The sequence below is a fragment of the Macrotis lagotis genome, chromosome X (genome assembly GCF_037893015.1).
Source record: "Macrotis lagotis isolate mMagLag1 chromosome X, bilby.v1.9.chrom.fasta, whole genome shotgun sequence".
Taxonomy (NCBI): Eukaryota; Metazoa; Chordata; class Mammalia; order Peramelemorphia; family Peramelidae; genus Macrotis; species Macrotis lagotis.
The window spans coordinates 632,312,689-632,325,425 of NC_133666.1; the positions used below are offsets into that span (position 1 = coordinate 632,312,689).

The 12,737-nt window shown below is 44.4% G+C and overlaps 1 protein-coding gene across 3 annotated transcripts in view; it reads left to right on the forward strand.

Moving 5' to 3' along the window:
• PTPRS (protein tyrosine phosphatase receptor type S) overlaps positions 1–12,737 on the forward strand; it is a 213,580-nt gene that overhangs the window by 6,865 nt on the left and 193,978 nt on the right. The gene's annotated exons all lie outside the window — the stretch shown is intronic.

The window sequence follows — 12,737 nt, forward strand, 5'->3', positions numbered from 1 at the left end:
CTTTTATCAGAGGGCCCAGGTTAAAATAATTGCCCAACCCCCTACTTATTGTGTGGCCAGTGTTGTCTTACTTACCCCTCCCCCAACCAGCCCCCAGTGCTGCCTCTCCAGCTGGCTGGGCTGCAAGGTGCCCCTCCCTGTCCTCTCTGCTGCCCACCTAGACTCCAAGCATAGGGCTGGGGTGGGGGCTCCCTCCAGAGCATAGGAGTGAGAGCTAGACAGGCTGCATGCCAGGACAACATATTGGAACAGGGTGGAGAGAACTCCCCAGGCGGGGGGTGGGGGGGTGGGAGCTGGGCGCTGGGCTCTGGGCTTCTCGCTGGCCACCTGCCTGGCTCTCTCCCTCCTTACTTTCTGTCTTTATACTGAAGCTCTTTGTCAGCATCTCAAATTTGCTCTATATCATATAGAAGACAGCTTAAAGCCTTGGCTGGAAGGGACCTCAGAACATGGGATTTCTGAAACGCTAAGGAGCATTGGAAATGATCTTGTCCAGACTGAGGAGCACCGTGAGGGCTGAAGAGGGGAAATGACGTGTCCAGCAACAGGCTGCTAGTAGCATTCAGGGCTGTAAAACCAGGTCCTGTGGTTTCTGCCCAGGGCTGTTTACATTATGCTGTGTTGTCTAAGAAATCATTTTGGGGAGGGGGGGATCAATTGTAAGGGAGTTGTGACCTAAGTCCAGGATTTGATGTGGTCATGGTTGTCCTTGATGATAACTTTAAACTGAAATCTTATCTTTTTAGACATCAGGAATCATTTCTCTTAAGTAGCAATTCTTTGTTTTTGTTTTTTAGGCTTTTGCAAGGCAAACGGGGTTCAGTGGCTTGCCCAAGACCACACAGTTAGGTAATTTCTAAGTAGCAATTCTAAGCTGAATTTTCAGAGTTGAGGGGAGAGGAAAGAGATAAAATCCATAACCATACCTCCTATGACCCATGAGTGTTTGCAATAGAGTGGCCAGGACTTAAAGGAGCACATGCTGTCCCTAAAGAAAGAATCTGTGGGTGCTGGGGAAGATTCGTGTAGTTGTGTGTGCAAAGGGTTGGAGATGTGTATGGGGGTTTTTAAAATATATATATAATTTGAAGGTGTTAGTTCTGCTCATTTCCCCCTGCTGGTTTATTAAAAAAAGAAAAGTGGCTATTTGCTTTGAGAATAGGAATGAAAGACAGCAGACACAGAGGTGACTGCTAGGTGGTTACAAGAGGCGATTGGGTATCGGGTCTAGGGATACTAGACTCTTAGATTGGATTGATTGTTGAACAAGAAAATTCTAGAATTAGAGAACCTCAGAGCCATAAGAGAGACCATAGAGAATCTAGAGCCTTTACTTTATGGATGAAGACATTGGCGTTTATGGAAGAGACTTGATGCAGTTTATGCAGAGAGGTTTGTAGCAAAGCTCTGGAAGCTCTCAGGGCATCTTCCCTGGCTGGCTTCTTGATGTTTCTTGGCCCATCTGGTTCTGAAAAGGACTAGAGCATCTCTGAGAAATTCAGGCAGTGGGAAAAAGAATGCTTAGTACATTCTGGGAGGGGAAATTATTTTTTTGGGAAATGTTAACATTTTTCTTGTCTCTTGGCTGATATTTTCAGGAGTGTTGCAGAAGAAGTGTGTGGGGATTATGAAAAATCAATTGCTTTACACTTTTGGAAGGGTGCAAATTAAGGAGAGGATAAGAGTGACTAATTTGGCTGGACTTAGCTTTTACATCTTTTTCCTTCCCTGGACTTAGCCCAAAAAGGAGGGGCCAGGCCACCAGCAATGGGCTTAGAAATCTGAGATTATTGTGGACTCTGGTTCTGGTGATATGGTCATAACCTCTCCTCTTCCTCCCTCCCTTTCTCTACTCCCTGCTTGTCCTTAGCCACAGCTAGGCCCCTTGGTCAAATGCAATTCAGCTTAAACATTGATTGGAGTGATTTACCACTCTGCTGGCCCCTGATACCCTCAGTTGGAGAAGTCGAGAGATGTCCTGATTAGAGCCACCAAGGAAATGGACCTTCTTCCATCTTTAAGGAATTTTCTGTGGAACCTGATGTAGTATAAATGACTTCTTTGAGCTGAAGTTCATGTGTGGAATTTAGGCTAAAAAGATGGTGTTTCAGGATAGCAGACCTGGGACCTGGCCCTGGATGCTGCTACTGCTGTCCGTCATTGAGCCTCTGGGTGTGGGAGTGAGAGGACTCTGATGGACAGTGGGCCCTTGGCGCTCCCCTTTCCATTAGCAGAGAAGGTCGTGGTGAAGAGTGGAGAGAGTCCCTGGAGACTCTGTGACTGTGACTTCTCTAAGCCTCAGTTTCCTAATCAGTAAAACAGGGGCTATCCTTGTGGTGAGACAAGACCCTTGTCATCTTAAAAAGCAATTTGAGGTTTGGTTATTTAGGACCTGGGACTTCATCATTTTTAGAGAAGTGCTAGTGAAGAAGCTAATTAACTCCACCAGGACAAGAAGACTTAGGCTCCAGGCTCTGCTGCCACTCACTTGTTCCTGTTATAGGAGAGAGGAGGGGAGAAAGGAGGCACCTGGGGAGCTGATTGGAAAGCTGGAGCTGGTGGTAGCCATGTTGCTCCTATGATGTGATCATTATTGGTCTGTGCTCAGTTTGGTTTGGGAAAAAATTGGAATTGTAGATAGCAGATAGATACTTTATGACTTAAAAATGGATGGAATGTTGGGGGAGGGAATTTGGTAAGTCCTCAGTGCCTCATACAGGTAAGGGATTGTTTTATACTGTTCATGTATTTCTGATTTCAGTGGTTGCAGAGGTACCTGTCCTTAGGCACTCACTAAGGGTTAAATGACTTGCCCAGGGCAATATAGCCAATTTGTGTCTGGGTAGTTTAAAGTAGTGGGTAAAGATCCAGTTTACAGTCAGGCAGACCTGGGTTATGATTACAGTATTGGTATTAGTGTTAATGTTACTATCAACCTCATTTCCATTGGCCAGGTCTGTCATTTCCATTGGCCACAGTCTCTTTGACCGAGATGTGTGCTCTGTTATTTTGTCTACAGTTAATTAGTGGCTGACATACAACTGGAACCCAGGTATCCTTACTCCTTTCCAGTGCTGAGAGAAACAGTGGGAAAAAAAATGGAACAGGCAAGGGGTGAGGGTAGGTTACTGCCATGTTATAGTGTCTGTTTTTGTCTCGGAGGTTAGCTGTTTGAATTTGACTAGATCTGGGGCAGGTAGGTTCTCCTGTTAGATAAAAAGTGGCAAGCTTGATGAACACCTGGCATAGTCCTGGCAGCTCCCAGCCCAGTCTTTCTCATCATTACTGGCCTCATCAGGACAATTACACTGGTTTGTTAGAGAAGTCAAGACTCCTTTGTAGGAGCGAGCCCCCACCCCAGAGTCAGCGGTTTGGAGTGGTGCAATGACTGGAGTGTGCTGTTTGAAGGCCATATGAAATGTCACAGCAGAGATCTCTTTGGACTCTCAAAACTGGTGCTGGGGATTGGAACAGATCTTTGGCTTCTCAAGGAAGATAAGAAGTGTTTATTGAGGTACTTCAACCTCTGTGTCCCCTTCTTACTACATTTACAGTGGTAGCCTTTTAGGGGGTGAGTCTTGCATTCCATTGCTTACATGTCGAGGGTTGGAAGTGAGTTGAGACAATTGGTGTGGGGGGAGGATTGTTTTCATTGAACCCTGTGATCCTAGACTTAGAGCTTTTGTGAGAATGAGCTATACAAATGTTTATTGGAAAGACCTTCTTACTTAGAAGCAAGAGCTCTAGATTTCAGTCCCAGGCCTGGACAAAGTTCTTCACTTTGATGAGCCTCATCTTTCTCATCTGTAAAATTGGGGCCAGACTTGCCTTACAAGACTGATAAGAGGACAGGTACAATGGAAACCATCAGTGTGAACTGCTAGAATAATTGCCTCTTGGAAACCTGATCCTCAAGGAAAGCATATTTCAGAGAGCATTCGGGCACTCCTTTGAACCCTCCCTTAAGTCAAGAGTTCTTTTGTGTCTTGGGCTTCTTTGGCCAATTATGAGAATCCTCAGAATAGTGTTTTTAAGGGCATAAAATAAATAGGATTATCTAGGAAACCAATTGTAGTGAAATGTATTTTCTACATATCTGTCTCCATGTGTTTGTGTGTATGTGTATCTCCAAGGACCCTTCTTTTAAAGTCCAACTTAAATACCATTTCCTTGAAATTTTCCTGAGATCTATCCTCATGTAAGACTTCATTTGCATTTCTCTGTGGCATGTTTATGTAGGTGGTTCCCCTCCCTAGACGTGCACACACAAGACTGTTAAGTCCATGAAGGTAGGTCCTTGTCTAAACTCTGGACCTCCCCTCACATCTGACACATCACCCCATGCACAGACTCGGATTGTTGAAGCTAGAAAGACCCTCAGAGATACAGCCTTCCTTCTTTTTGACAGAGAAGAACTTTTCCAGAGGCACACGACCACATATGGAGCCGAGAATCCAAACCTGCTCTCCTGGCTTCATTTCTGGGTCCTTTTTTTTTTAAGCCATGCTACTCTACCTGTCACTTTGGCAGGCATGTGCCACAGACTTCAGGGCACTGGTGGCCTTTGGTGAGGCTTTGTTTCAACCTTGAGGTTACACTGAGAAAAAGTAGTTTTAAAGGAAATGCTCTTTTCTTTGTGAGACCATGTAAGATCCAGACTTAGTGAAAGAGTACACATTGACTGTCATTTAAATTCTTTTTTTCCCCACCTGACTATTCAACATGACTCTGTACTTGAGAAATAACCTTAAGTTAAAAGGCTGACCGAATCCTGCATAAGGGTAAGTAATACTTGACACTGGAAAGGGGGCAACAAGTAGCAGATAGTCCCCTTGAGCATCAATATGTATGGCTAATCTGGGGGCTAATTAGGCTATCATGACCACTTGGGCCTATCTGGGAGCAGTATGTAATTTAAAAATGGGCTGCATTTCGTAGATCCATCATGGAGCAGAGAGCTTATCATTCCTGTGGTCCAATTGATTATTGGAAATGGTTAATTGTCTTATGCCAGACTGATTTATAAATTAATGAATTTGCTGGCATGTTCATCTGCCACCTCCTTCCCTTGTGTAGAAAGGACCCATATTTCAGAAAGGAACAGAAGGGAGTAAATAGTCATCCACAGGAGAGTGGGAGCCACAAATTGAAATAACATTTTTATTTTGCTCAGCAAAGGCAGCCGTGTTAATCTCTCTGGAGCAGAGGGAAGGGACTCTGTGGATCACTATTAATGACCGAGGTATTTAAGACGATACTTTGCACCATGCCTGTGTGCTTCATCTTCATGATGGGTTGCCTTGTGACACCCTGTTGGACCAGGGAAATATATAGTTGTCCTAAATGTTGAGAAAGGACATCATGGAAGGTGTTGCTTTCTGGTTATAAGGATATTCAGCTGGACTCATTGTGCTCTGCTTTAAAGCTTTTTAAAGTAAAAGATGTAGAGGGGCCAAAAATCAGATTGGCCACAATTTAAGAAAAGTAACCCCTTCCTCCCCTGAGGTTTAAAATCCACCTTAGGGATCCATGAAATTTGTCAGTCTTTGTCAGTCTGGGAGTGTTCTGTGAAAGGCCCCAGCTTCTCCCATGCTTTCCACATTCCCTTGGATGCAGCAAAGTCTGGTGCTGCTCCTAAGTCTTCAGTATGCTTGATCATATACTGATTTCTTACAGGACCTGGCTAAATTATGATTGTCAGTTTGATGCTTTAGAATTTCCAAACCAAGAAAAATATGTCAGAGTCAGCCTTAGAGCTGGTGTTCCTTCTTAATTGGAATTAATGCTTCACCCCAGAGCCGACATTTGTCTTCTGCTGAGGAAGCTAACCCGGAGATTGTTCTAGGCTCCAGAGCCAAGGGGTATTTCTTACCCTTTTTTTGTGATGTGGATCTCTTTGCCATTCAGTCTGGTGAGGCCTAGGAACAAAGTCCATAATCATGTTTTTAAATAATTGAAGGAAATACTAAATTTCAGTTAGGTACTTTGAATTAAAGATTTTTTTTTCTCATTCAAGAGACCCCTGAAATCTACTCATAGCCCCTTGGGGGGTTAAGAATTTCTGTTAAGAAACTCATTCTAGGAGTTTAGGAATAGGGTTTTTTTGGTAAGCATCAGAATAGCTTTTTCCATCTTCTCTCAAATGGGGCCCTGGATGCTTCTCTGAAGAGGCAAATGTGCTATAGTTGAGCTTAGCCTTTGAGATCTGATTCTGATTCTGTAATATTCACAACTTGAATTTGACATTTAGACAAGCCACTCTGTGTTAGGCCTAGAGATACAAAGGAAACCCCCCCAAAATCCATCCCTACTCTCAAGGAATTTATACTCTAAAGGGGGATAAACATGTATCTCTCATCGATTTGAGAAAGGGAAGAGCACCAGCCACTAAGGACATCAAGAAAAGCTGCCTCGAGGAGGCTGCTTTGGAGAAGAACTGGGAAGGAGCAAAACCTTCTCAAGAGGCAGAGGCAAGGAGACAAAGACTTGGGAGATGGAGGATCTGAGGGACTGTGGACTAGTCCTCTGTAAAACAGGGATAATCCTCATCCTATGGACTCTGTGCTTCAGTCTTTATCTTGAGCAAAGCACTTTGTAAATAAATGTCTTCCTATCTTCAGGTCATCCCCATTCTAATGCATTTTCCACACAGCTACTTAGGTTGTCTTTCTTTTTGTTTGTTTTTGCAAGGCAAATGGAGTTAAGTGGCTTGCCCAAGGCCACACCGCTAGGTAATTAATTATTAAGTGTTTGAGACCGGATTTGAACCCAAGGTACTCCTGACTCCAGGGCTGGTGCTTTATCCACTGCACCACCTAGCCACCCTTAGGTTGTCTTTCTAAAGCAGTACCCAGCTGCTGTTACTCCCCTGTTGCAACCTTAGCCTGGCATCTGAGGACCTCCCCAATATGACTCCAGTCTACCTTTCCCAGATCTCTCCTCTTGCTTCCTTTAGCATGCCTTCACTCCAGCTAAACTGGACAACTCCTGTTCTTGATCTGCCCTCTTAAAAGTTCTTCCTTTTGAGGGAGGCTAGGACCTGAGTTCAAATCCGGCCTCAGACACTTAATAATTACCTAGCGGTGTGGCCTTGGGCAAGCCACTTAACCCCATTGCCTTGCAAAAAAAAAAGTTCTTTTTGCTTATGATATGCCCATGTCTGGAACGGACTTACTCCTGTCATCTCTGCCTTTTGAAAATCTTTCTTCCTACTTTCCTCCTTTAAGTCTCCCCTCAGCCTCCCCCTCCCTCTAGTCCTTTCTCTTTCCCTTCATTCCTCCCTCTTCTTTCACCTTCTCTTCCTTCCCCCATGAAACCTTTCCTGATCCCTCTCCCACAACTGACAGTGATAACTCTCTTGGCACTCCTACTCTCAGATTTCTTTTAGGACATTGCCAAGACCTTTATTAGAATGTGAGTTGGAAGGGATCTCAGAGGCTTCCAGTCAACATTTATTGACTACTGTGTGCTAGTCACTGGGATATGAAGACAAAAGTGGAGGGACTTTCCCTGGTCATACTGCTCTTAGTGCAAGAGCACTAAGGTCTGAGGCCACTTCTGATGCCTTTTCTGCTTGACCGCAGCATCCTCAAATGGGAGCTTTCAGGCTCTTGCAGATTTCCAGATTTCCTTCATCTCTTCCTGCAGGCCCAGCCAGTAAAGCTTCTTCCTTTTCAGAAGTGAACTGCTCCAGAGAGGTGCTTTTTGCACAGAAGCATTTTGGTCTCCACAGGGCCCTTCAAATTGAGGACAGAAAAGAAAGCCTACAAAGAAATTACCCCCCCCCCCCCAGCCCTGCTCTCCCTGTGCTTCAGTTCCTGCCAGGTGATCCAACTCTAGCAATTGGAAAGTGTAATTGTCCTGATTAGGCAGGTAATGATGGGGAAAGCCCTGGTTCGGAGCTGCTAGCCATTCCCACAGCTCATCAAGCTCATCTCAGTGGGGACCTCCTCATTTTGGAGCTGGTAAAGCCCCAAATGTTTGACCTTGGAGCTAAGGTGGGCAGGGGCCTGCTCAAGGTGCTTATCCTCCATCTGTTCCCCTTTCTCTCAGCACAGGCCTGAGAGGCAGGAGACCTGGGCTCTCATTTAGACTCTGGAATCTCTTTTTCTATGACATCTATTAAATAGGGATATGACTTGAATTACCTGCCTCCCTATGTTGCTGTGACAAAAGCCTATATACATCATCAATATTAGATAAATTTCTGTTTCATTTCAGCTTTGTCTCTATTTTGCTCTGTCCTTTGGGTACAAATCTCTACCTCTTTCCAGACCTCCATTTCCCATCTGGTAAAGGAGAGACTTGGACTGGAGCTTGTTGGGCCCTTCCAGGTTCATGTTTTGTGATTTCACGATAGCTTCTTTTTAAGGTTTGTTCTTGCTAGTTGGTTAGATACTTTTTATTATTCCAGTTTTATAGAGGAGAAAGCACTCTGATGAAGTGACTTGACTGATGACACTGTTGGGTAAGTCAGTGGCAGAGCTGGAATTCAAGACTAATTCTTTTGACCTTTCACTGTTTAACTTAACAGGTCAAACATTCTTTAAAGGGTTATCTTGAAAGCTTTCTATGGGGCTTGAGCCTGGGCATGTCATTGGAATCCTTCATTTTGTTGGCAGAGAACTGCCTCACAATCACGCATGATCCAAAGTGGATGGCCTTCCCAAAAGGTGTGTGTAGAGGGTGGGGAGGGAGCATCTTCAAACAGAGGTTGGATGACCACTCGCTATGTATGCATCCTTCCTCACAGGATGGACATGATAGCTCATAAAGTCTTCAAGTTCTGTGATTTTGTGATCTGGGAGAAAGTAGTGTTTTGTATGAGGAATTTCCTAGAGTGCACATTCTTTCTGGGGTCCAGAGGATGGTGGCTCTTCTCATGTGATCAGATGGACTTGGGAGGCCTGAGTTTCTAAGTATATAGTAGAGCTTCACCCTTGGAAAAGTTAAGCTTCTCATCAGAACAAAGTGTGATAGAGCCTCATCAGCTCCTTAGTCTTTTCTTGAAGCATAAAGAAATGAGGCCTGGGAGAGGCCTCTGGGTTCAGCTGAACAGTTAAAAGTGATGTGAAGTGGCAAACCACAAGGGCGTTGACTTCTGTCCTGACCCCTGGTGATTGCCACTCCAACAAAAAACAAGGATTTTCAGCAATCTTGTGCAAAAGTAACCAAGGGATAACATTAAGAACTAAAATAGAATATTAAGTCACACATACACAGATCATTAGAGGCATGAGAGCAGAGATAGAGATGGGGGAATTTTTTTGGTGATACTAATGATGAAGTTCCAAGCCCTCTTTTTGGGGGGACATTTCCCAGAGCACCATAAACAGCATTTTAAAACACTCTTCTATGGTCTTGATTAGGGGATATAGCCTAAGGAGATCTTCTTCACCGCTGCCCCCACCTTTTGAACAGCAGAGAGAATCCCAGAAAATACCAAAGTATTTTCTCTTTTTGTGTGTGGACAAGGACAATTTGTATTTGGCACTTTGGGGCTTCAGGTTTATCCTATATACAATAAGATTGGACTAGAAGAGCTCTAGGCACCTTTTCACTTATGATTTGTTGGTGGTGAATGTCTATATTATCTCTTTTGGCCTTTGATTGGCAGTCATATGCAGCTGGCTAGAGTGAAAGGCAACCAGTCAATAATAGTCAATATTAAGTGCCTACTATGTGCTCTCTCCTCTAGCTTTTCAGGGCACTGCTCTCTGCTAGTTCTTCTCCTGCCTGTCTTAATGGCTCCTCCCATCAGGCTGGTTCATAATCCAGGTCGTGTCCCATAACTGTAGAATTGTGACCCAGACTCTTCTTTCTCTACCCTCCTTCTCATGACAACCTCTTTGGCTCCCATGGATTTCATGATCTTCTCGAAGGATGACAAGACATATAAATCTAGATGTGACCCCAGGCTCCTTCTTATGCTTCAGCCCTGAATCACCAGTTGCCTGTTGGATATTTGAAACTGGATGTCCAAAGACATCTCAAACTCCATATATCCAAATAGCTTAGTAACTTCCTTTAAAACTCAACTCTCTTCCAAATTCCCTCATTTCTTTTAAAGAAACCACCATTCCCTAATCTCTGAGGTTCGTTATTTTGGTATTATCCTTGACTCTTTATTTTATATATTTAATTAATCACCAAATCTTGCCATTGTTACCTCTAAAACATTGTTCCACTCACAGCCACCATCTTTCTTCAGATCCTCACCACCTGGGTCATTGCAACAGCCTCCTTTCTGCCTTGAGTCCCTTCCCATTCCAGTGCACCCCACCCCACATACTGCCACCAAAACCAAAGTTGACCCTGTGACTCCTCCATCAACACCAGGGACTTTCTTTTGCATTCAGAATAAACTATAAACTACTCCATCTTTTCAAGATCCTGGCTGTGTATCCTGCTTTCCTCATTGGATAGTACTGCTCCTGGCTGAGAACACTTCAGCTCTCACCTCCATCTCACAGGGATTCCTTGCCTTCCTCCAGACATCCCTCAAGCCTTTCTTGATGTCCTCATCTCCCCTTTACTGAATTGCTCTGTATTTGTTTATTTTTTTATATTTGGCATATACTGAAATGTTCTTGCCTCCTCCATTAGAATATAAGTTCCCTAGGTGTAGGGAGGATTGTTCCTTACTCTATTTAGACCCTCCACAGCTCCCACCTGCCAGGCCCATAGAAAGGCACTTGATAAATGTGTGTTTGGTTGAGTCTGGGTGCTGCAGCAAGACCCCTAGGGTTCAGCATAAGAAAGGACACCTGTCCCAAGGTGAGCTCAGCTCTCTAGGTGAGGTGGGGAATGTCTCATCCCTGGCAGCATTCACGGGAAGGCTGGATGACCATTGTTGGGGATGTTTCAGATTCTGGTGTTGGGAGGGACTGGATGAAGTCACCTTTACCTAGATGGTTGCCTTTTCCAGCCCCCCCTCCTTTTTTGCGTGACAGAGTCGATGCCTGGAAAGCCTGAGCAATAGACCTAGGGCCAGAGTTTGCACCCACATTCTCTGACTCCAAATCCAGTGCTCTTACACTTTGTTCCATCTGCTTCCACTCTGAAATGCTATGGTCAGTGGTCAGTGGTGCCTGATTGATGTGCTGGGGGAAAAGCAATGGATTTGGTTTGAATCCTGGCTCAGCCACGCTGCATAGGGTGATCTTGGAGAAGTCACTTGCCTTCTCTTGGCCCAAGCTACTCATCTGGATAATGTATGGTTTGGATGAGGTCTCTCCAAGGTCCTTTCCAGCTCCATAATTCTCTTATCATTTTTTTTTCTAAAAACTCCCCTGCCTAGCCTATCTATGAGTGAATAGGTGGTCTGACTTGGGAAAACTGGGAACCAAGGAGGCTCTTGGTGGGGGGGGAGATTTCAGCTTCTTTTGGGTGGTTCCACACTGCAGGTCTTGGATTTTGTTTTTCTTCCCTCCACCAGCGAGCCAAAAGAAGTGAGGCTTCTTTGAGCCTCAGGGTTAGGATCACGCTGCCTTTTTTGTCTTGAAAGATATGGGTTTGAATACTGGTTCTTCTGACTTTGAGCAAGTCTCTTCCATTTTCCAATTTCCTCCTCTGCAAAATGGGTGATTCAACTATATGATTGCTAGGCTCTTTGAATATGGAATTATGGTATCAGCTAGCATGGGCCAAGGATTTTGCTTTTTAAAAATCTTTGTAACAGACCACAGAGATGCTCAGGACAGGGGTTTTGTGTTCTCTAGTGTTCAAAGGTAAAAACAGTCAAATGGCTTTCTGTAGGTCACACAAGTTAATGACAGACCTGGAGCTGGAGTCCAGATTTCCATAAAACCCCATTGGAACAGTAGGATCTCCCTAAGATTCATGGAGTTTCTACGACACATGGTGCTCTGGACTTCAGTTTCTATCAGTAAAATGTGGATACCTTTGAGCTATCTATTTTAGTGTTGTGATGAAGTTTCCTCTGTAAACTTTGGGTCACTATAAATGCTCACTTTGTCTTCTAAGAGATCTGACTAGGGCTGGATGGATAGCTGGGATGATGGGAAGAGATGGACAAGAAGGTACTCTCCTTTCCTCATTCTTCCTCCTCACTTAAATGGCTTAAGTATTTGTTGATCAGCTTGGTCATTTCATTCGAGACTTGCCTCTAAATTGCCCTGGAAAGTTATTTCTCCCTGAATTCAATTAATGAGCCTGTTAAAAACTATTTATTTTCCTTGACAGTTTGTTTACCAAGGAGAAGGAGATAAATGGGGCTAGAATCTCCCACTAGGAAAGCATGAGGAAAGACTGGCAAAGCCCATCACCCTCAGCTGTGGGAGCCCTGGTGTCTACTCTGAGAAATGGAGTGTTGGGCAAGGGGAGCGACCTCTGACAGTCGGCCTTCGGCTATGCCAGCTGCGCTTTGCAGCAGGAGCAGCCCTGGATTGGGAGGGTGCAGACTGAGTTTCAATGCCAACTCTGGACATGTGGTGGTCAGATCACCCTAGACGAATCACTAAATCACCTGAAGATTCAGTTTCCTTCTCTTTAAAATGAGGGAAGTGACATTGAAACAACTCTCAAGGGTTGTTGAGGAAAAGAGAGGGCAAACAGATCATTATAGTTTACTTAGGAAGGCTCACTCTTCAGGCCATCCTGCAGAGCACAGACTCATCTTCCTCAAATCCTGCTTTCTTTCTTTCCCTGTCCTGCTCAAATATTTTTAGGGATTCCTCAGTGTCCAAAGGATTTAGTCCAGACTCCCCAGCTTGACA